Source organism: Pan paniscus, chromosome 9 (assembly GCF_029289425.2).
Source record: "Pan paniscus chromosome 9, NHGRI_mPanPan1-v2.0_pri, whole genome shotgun sequence".
Classification (NCBI taxonomy): Eukaryota; Metazoa; Chordata; class Mammalia; order Primates; family Hominidae; genus Pan; species Pan paniscus.
The window spans coordinates 105,723,776-105,732,702 of NC_073258.2; positions in this window are offsets into that span (position 1 = coordinate 105,723,776).

Genomic DNA, 8,927 nt, shown 5'->3' on the forward strand with positions numbered 1-8,927 from the left:
AATTAGTTCAACCATTGTGGAGGACAGTATGGCAATTCCTCAAGGATCTGGAGGCAGAAATACCATTTGACCAGGCAATCCCATTACTGGGTATATACCCAAATGAATATAAATCAATCTACTATAAAGACATATGCACACGTATGTTTATTGCAGCACTATTTATGATAGCAAAGTCATGGAACCAACCCAAAATTCTCAGCAATGATAGACTGGATAAAGAAAATGTGGTACACATACACCGTGGAATACTATGCAGCCATAAAAAGGAATGAGATCATGCCCTTTACATGGATGAAGCTGAAAATCATTATCCTCAGCAAACTAAAACAAGAACAGAAAACCAAACACTGCATGTTCTCAATCAAAAGTGGAAGTTGAACAATGAGAACACATGGACACAGGGAGGGGAACAACACACACCAGGGCCTTTTGGGGCATGAAGGGGAAAGGGAGGGAACATAGAAGACAAGTCAATATGTGCAGCAAACCACTATGGTACATGTATACCTATGTAACAAAACTGCATGTACTGTACATGTACCCGAGAACTTAAAGTAAAATTTTAAAACAGCCCTCTGGCCGGGCGCGGTGGCGCACTCCTGTAATCCCAGCACTTTGGGAGGCCGAGGCTGGTGGATCACGAGGTCAGGAGATCGAGACCATCTTGGCTAACACGGTGAAACCCCGTCTCTACTAAAAATACAAAAAATTAGCCAGGCGCGGTGGCGGATGCCTGTAGTCCCAGCTACTCGAGAGGCTGAGGCAGGAGAATGGAGTGAACCCGGGAGGTGGAGCTTGCAGTGAGCCGAGATAGCGCCACTGCAGTCCGACCTGGGCGAAAGAGCGAGACTCCGTCTCAAAAAAAAGAAAAAAAGAGCCCTCTATGACAAACTCATAACCAAATTCATAGCCAATCATAGTGAATGGGGAAAAGGTGGAAGCATTCCGTCTGAAAACCAGCACAAGACAAGGATGCCTTCTCTCACTACAACTATTCCACATAGAACTGGAAGTCCTAGCCAGAGTGATCAGGCAACAGAAGGAAATAAAAGGCATCCAAATAGGAAAAGAAGAAGTCAAACTATCCTCCAGTATACAAAATTTGGTAGCATGCATGTAATGTATCTTTATAATAGAATGATTTATATTCCTTTGGGTATATATACCCAGTAATCATCCATACTATTCTTTACATGTGGTATTTTCATCTGGTTCTGATATCAAGATAATATTAGTCTCATAAAGTAAATTGAGAAGTGTTTTCTCCTCTTATAATTTTTGTGAAAATAAAAGTCAAAACAATGAATGGTGGCAAGGCTGTGAAGAAAAAGGAATGCTGTCCAGCACGATGGCTCATGCCTGTAATCCCAGCACTTTGAGAGGCTGAGGCAGGTGGATCACTTGAGGTCAGGAGTGCAAGACCAGCCTGGCCAACATGGTGAAACCCCATCTCTACTAAAAATACAAAATTTAGCCGGGTGTGGTGACACATGCCTGTAGACCCAGCTACCCAGGAGGCTGAGGCAGGATAATCACTTGAACCTGGGAGATGGAGGTTGCAGTGAGCCGAGATTGCGCCACTGCATTCCAGCCTGTGTGAGAGAGTAAGACTCCATCTCAAAAATAAATAAATAAATAAATAAATAAATAAATAAATAAGGAATGCCTATACATTGTTGGTGGGAACATAAATTAGTTCAGCCAATGTGGAAAGTAGTTTGGAGATTTTTATATCCAAAGAAATATAAATCATTCTATTATAAAGATACATGCAAGCATATGTTCATTGCAGCACTATTCACACCAGCAAAGACACGGAATCAACCCAAATGCCCATCAATAATAGAATGGATAAAGAAAAGGTGGTACATATACACCATGGAATACTTTCAGCCCTAAACAGGAATGAGATCATGTTCTTTGCAGGGACATGGACATGGGTGGAGCTGGAAGTCATTATGCTCAGCAAACTAATGCAGGAACAACCAACCAAAAACGGTATGTTCTCACTTGTAAGTGGGATCTGAACAATAAGAACACATGGACAACAGGGAGGGAAACAAGACACATTGGGGCTTGTGAGGGGCCCAGGGGAAGGGATAGCATCAGGAAGAATAGCTAGTGGATTCTGGGCTTAATACCTATGTGATGGGTTGATCTCAGCAGGAAACCACCATTTCCTTTGTAACAAATGTGAACATCCTGCACATGTACCCCAGAACTTAAAATAGCTTGAAAAAAAAAAAAAAGAACTTAAAACAGAACTGCCAGGGAAGCCAAAAATACTTCCAAACTCACTCTACAAGTACAGCATTACTCTGATACCAAAACCAAACCAAGATACATTAAAAAAAAGAAAGAAAACTATTGGCCAATATGATTGATGAATATTGATGCAAATACTAGCAAACAAAATTCAACAACACATTAAAAAATTGTTCATCATGACCAAGTCAGATTTATCCTAGGGATGCAAAAATGCTTCAACATATGCAAATCAATGTAATGTAACACACTGTATCAACAGAAGAAAGAACGAAAAACATATAATCATTTCAGCTGATTCTGAAAAATCAATTGACAAGATTAAAAATGCCGTCATCATGAAAATTCTCAAAAAAAACAGGTAAAGAAGAAACACTTCAGCATAATAAAAACCATATACAACAGACCCACACATATATTATACTGAGTCTGGAAAAACTGAAAACCTCTCCTCTAAGATCAGAAACATGGCAAGGATGCCCACTTTCAACACTGTTATTCAACATAGCGTTGGAAGTTCTAGGAAGAGCAATTAGACAAGATAAAGAAATAAAGGGCATCCAGATGGGAGAGGAAAAACTCAAATTATCCTTGTTTGCATATTATGTGTTCTTATATTTGGAAAAACCTGAAGACTCCACCAAAAAACTATAATAGCTGATAGACAAATTCAGTAAGATTGCAGGATACAAAAATCAATCTACAAAAATTGGTAGCATTTCTATCTGCCAATGGTAAACAATATGAAAAAGAAATTTAAAAATTTCATTTACAATATCTACAAATAAAACTAAATACCTAGGAATTACGTTAACCAAAGAAGTAGAAGACCCTCACAATGAAAACTATAAAACATCAATGCAATAAATTAAAGAGGATGTGAAAAAAATGTAAAAATTCCTTGTTCGTGGGTTGGAAGAATCAATATTTTTAATATGTTCGTACTACCCAAAGCAATCTCCAGATTCAATGCAGTCCTTATCAAGATACCGTTGACATTCTTCACAGAATCAAAAAAAAATTCTAAAACGTGTATGAAACCACAAAAGACCTGAAATAGCCAAAGCTATCTTGAGCAAAAATAACAAAACTGTAGGAATCACAATACCTGACTTTAAATTACACTGTAGTTATCAAAATGTCATAGTACTGGCATAAAAACAGACATGTAAATAAATGGAACAGATTACGAAACTCAGAGATAAATTCGTACATCCACAGTGAACTCATTTTTGACAATGGTGCCAAGAATATTCATACGTTGGTGAGAGGACAGTCTCCTCAATAAATGGTGCTGAAAAATGAAACTAGATATCCATGTGAAAAAGAATGAACCTAGACCCCCAACTCTTGCCATATACAAAAATCAAATCAAAATGAATCAGAGACTTAAACACCTCAAACTATGGAACTATAACAAAAAATGGAGAAACTCCCCAGTCCTTTGGACTGGGCAAAGATTTTTTGAGTAACACTACGGAAGCATGGACAACCAAAGCAAAAATGGACAAATGGAATTATATCAAGTTAAATACCTTCTGCACAGCAAAGGAAACAATCAACAATGTAAAGACAAAACCCACAGAATGGGCAAAAAATTTGCAAACTATTCATCTGACAAGGGATTAAAAACCAGAATATATAAGGAGCTAAAACAACTCTATAGGAGAAAATTTTAATAATCTGATTTTAAAATGGGCAAAAGTTCTGAATAGCCATTTCTCAAAAGAAGACATACAAATGGCAAACAGGTATATGAAAAGGCGCACAACATTAGAGAAATGCAAATCAAAACTACAATAAGGTATTATCTCATGCTAGCTAAAATGGCTTTTATCTGATAGGGAATAACAAGTGCTAGCGAGGATGTGGAAAAAGGGAACCCTCATACACTGTTGGGGATAATGTAAGTTAGTACAACCACTATAAAGAACAGTTTAGAGGTTCTTTAGAAAACTAAAAATAAGCTGCCATATGATCTAGCAATTCCACTGCTGGGCATACACTCAAAAGAAAGGAAATCAGTATATCAAAGAGATATCTGCATTCCTGTGAATATTGCAGCACTATTCACAATAGCCAAGATTTGGAAGCCAACTAAGTGTTCATGAACAGATAAATGGATAAAGAAAATATGGTACTTATTCATAGTGGAATACTATTCAGCCATAAAAAAGAATGAGATTCAGTCATTGGCAACAACATGGATAGAACTAGAAGTCATTAGGTTAAGTAAAATATGTGAGGCACCGAAGGACTAAGATCACATGTTCTCACTTATTTGTAGGAACTGAAAATTAAAATAATTGAACTCAGTGAAATATAGAGAAGAAGAATGGTTACCAGAGGCTAGGAAGCATACTGTGGGGTGCAGGGAAATTGGGGAGGATTATTTCCCCCAAAAAGTGTTAAAAAGAAGGATTAAGACCTAGTATTTTCTAGCAAAACAGGGTTACTAAAGTCAATAATAATTTAATTGTACATTTAAAAATAACTAAAAGAGCATAACTGAATTATTTGTAATACAAAAGAGAAATACTTGAGGTATGGATGCCTCACTTTTCACAATGTAATTATTATGTATTGCATGCCTGTATCAAAATATCTCATGTAACCCATAAATATGTTATGTGTATACACATAAATATATACCTAAAATTGAAAATTAAAGAAAGAGAGAAAAAACAAACTGGACTATCATTTAATCTAGGAATCCTCTTATGGAGCATATATCCAAAAGAAAATAACTCATTCTTTCAAAAAGACACATGCACTCATATATTCATCACAGCACTATTCATAATAGCAAAGACAATGAATCAATCTAGGTGTCATTAAGGGTGGATTGGATAAGAAAATGTGGTGCATATACGACATGGAATACTACACAGTTATAAAAAAACGAAATCGTATCCTTTGGAGTGGCATGAATGCTTCTGGAGGACATTATCCTAAGCAAATTTACTCAGAAACAGAAAACCAAATACTGTGTATTCTCATTTATAAGTGGGAGCTAAACGCTAGGTACACGAGGATAGAAAGATGGGAAACAATGGACACTGGGGTCTGCTAGAGGAAGGAAGGAGATAGAAAGACAAGGGTTGAAAAACTACCTATTGTGTACTATGCTCACGACTTGGATGACAGGACCAACTGTCACCAAAACCCCAGCATCATGCAATATTCTTAGGTCACAAAAGTGCGCATGTACCTCTTAATGTAACTTTTCAATTTAAAAATGTGGGAGGTAATGGGAAAAAATTTAGGTTTGGGAGAATTTTGGATTTTGAATTTTTGGATGAGGAATAACCACATTTAGGGCTAGATACCTTGACCAGAATGGAGTTTCAGTACTCTTCTCCAACCTCTTCAACCCCGCAACACACATACACATCGGCCCACAGGCATTCATACAGCCTACTTCTTTTAATGTCCTAGGAAGAGATAAAAACATCTTGTCAATGTCACTCAGTGATGAGCATCTGTGCCCTATAATCTGGAAGCTCAAATGAAAATCAGACCTAAAAAGAGAAAGTCTGTAGACCTTTGCTCTGATGTAGAATCTTTAGCCAGAAAAACTGCGACAAATACAGCAAAATGAATAACAAAAATAAAAAAGTACTTGCACCTGCAACAAGCATAGCAACATGCATATCTAAGCATTGAATGACCCCCCCCCCCCAGGGTTTTTAAAATCTGCTCTGGATCTGATAGCCATGAAGGATACAGGTAAATTCGAGTCCATTCATTCCATCTGTTCAGGGCAGGCCAGATCTGCTTTCTATGTTTCCAACTGCAATAGTCTAGCATCCAGGGTAGTCAAGTGGTAGAAGCATCTTTAGCCCACCTTTCAGAAAATATCCTCCTTTTCACTGGATAAGGGATATTCTTGCCAATGTTTGATAAGTGTCAGAGTAAAAAGCCACTTGTGAAATGTTGGCAAGAAACATCTGTGAATAAACCACCTCACAAATCCCAAGACTGGCTCTTGCCTGAAGAAAAAGAAGAAATATTGTTTTTTTTCTAAGTCAGCTAAGACATGCAATGGAATTCACTTTGTTTTCTATACACTGGATTATATTTCTAGTGAATATATTCAAAATTCAGTGAGTATATTGTTACTGATATTTGACAAGTGTGCTGTATGTGGTGCAGATATTAGAGTAGCATATTCCCTGAGTTCAAGAAGTCATCAATTTAGTAGAGAGTAAGAGAAAGGTAAAATGGGGCAGAGGAAAGTGACTGGTCCATGGAAAAGACATACTTATATGTGCATTTCAAGAGTGATATTTACTAACTGATTTAAGTTAATCATGAGCTCTGAAATGCAATTGCCTCATCTATAAAGGGGAGGATAATAATTCATACACAAAAGATATCTGAAGCATCACAAGTGTATGGAATAATATAGGATATGTAATACTCAATCTCTACAGTATAATTCTATTAATAGCTTCTCAATTTATCAACTTCAAAAATAATTTTAATTAGAATTAAACAATATTCACCAAAAATATTCACACAAAATTTTAACTAAATACAAAAATGGTACAACAGAACAAAAGTGAAAATCTAGAAAGGGTTGATTAGGGAAGAAATACATAATATTGGAGGGAAAAAGTTCTTATGGACAACAGAAATATTGAAGAAGAATTAATTTATTACATAGTTGACACAGAAGTAATGAAGACATATAAATATTATACAAAGGAAGGTGTGAGGGAAAAATAATGGCAATAGCTCTGTTTATAACCATGGACACTTTCTTTAATCCAATCTTTTAGTCAATGGTAATGGTAATAAAATATATTGAATAATAAATTAAAATTCTATATAGAACCATGTCTATCACAATTAAAGGAAGGTTTTTAACTAAGTCTTGTTCCAGTTAAATAAAGTAGGTAAGAGATGAGATGGAGACAGGTGTCTCTGCAAATATTTTGTGAAATTCAGGAAGTAGATGGTTATTTTTCTTCAGGAGAGCACCATGATGTGGTTGGAATTTACACAGTGGAATGTGGAGCTAGGTGTAATATTGGAGTTATAGATAACTAAATTGGAGTTTCTGATAGTCATCTGGAAAGAAGGAGTAAAAAGTAGTGAAAGAAAAGAAAGAGACAGAAACCAGCAAGACTGATGTTGAGAAAACAGTGGACCAACAAAGGGCTGCAAAGACAGAGGCAAACGTCATGCGGAAGGCTGGGATCAAATGATTTTAAAGAACAATTCCATCTAATATTAAAGTCTGCTAATTACACTGAAGCTAGAAATGTTTGGGTCTTTTGTGTGGTATCATCGTTTTTGATCACGGAAAAAGTTAATTCTACCTTAGGATATGGTCAGCACAATGTGGAACCAGTCTGTCTCCTGAGGGAGGGCATCTCATTATAGACAATATGTAATTTACCTATATGAGCAGAGCCAAGACCTTCAGGCCATAGGTGACCAAGAGAATGCAAGTCCCAGGAAACTGCCAAACATGGTGAATGAAAAGATTCAAATGACTTTTATTTAAACCTTGATAAGGAAGTTAACTGAGTTAAGTTACAAAGTAGAAATATCTTTAATGATAGCAGTTGTTTAACACCTTCTTTACTCTGGACTATGCTAAATATTTTGCCTACATTAACTCATTACATCCTTAGAACAATGATATTTATATTCACATCTATTAGTAAGGAACTCAAAGAAAGGCCAGAGAAGCTAAATAAATGAAATTAATTTACCAAGTACTAAGTGGCTGTGTCAGTCTATAAAAGCAAGGATCTTACACCAAAGCTTACATTTACAATTATTCAGATATATTCTGTTTTATGTACTTCATACTTCTAGGTAAAACCCACTTTAAGGTAGGACCCAAATGTGCCTTGCTTGTTTTTCTGCTTCTCTGCCCTCTGCTTCCACTATTCTATAAATACTTGATGTCTGGGCAAATTGGACTGCTGAATGATCCCAACATTGCAGACCTTTTCTATGTGGAGTCAAATTCTAATGTACTCCAGCATAGATCATTTTCCACTGAATTCTCTATTATTGCTCACAGTTTATGGAAAATGTTTTGTACTATAGAGGAATTCAATGATTACTAATTCAGTGTATATATATTATATATACACTCATAGATTATTATATATACTCTCATAGATTTAATAATCTATGAGAATTACCCATAGCCCTCCCACCCTGGGTTTATCCTATGTAATTAATACCAAGGAAGATGGGATTCAAACAATGCTATTTTTTTAGAAGCACTGTTACCTAGGAAGGGAGAATACACTGCTTGAGAGTCTTCTGTGTTAAGGTAACTTCCAAATAGTGAACCTAAAGAAAGACGGACATTGAAAAAGCCTCACCTTCTCTAGAGAACTTTACCCCAATGTGTTGGATACTCTTTACTGATTTTTTTTCCACATGCTTGACTGATTGATAATAAGTCCTGTTCAAGATGTAAGTCACTTGAAACCATGCACATCACTTGGGAAACAAGAGGGTCTTCACATGAATGACTAGACAGTTATTTAACAGCTAAGGCAGAATAGATGAGTATCTGTGAGTGACACCTTTGGTCTCTGCTTTGTTTGGTGAAAGTGGAATCAAGACATCATCAGATATAGAATTAATAACTTTCTTGACATGTGTATGTCAAGGTGGCTCCTGAG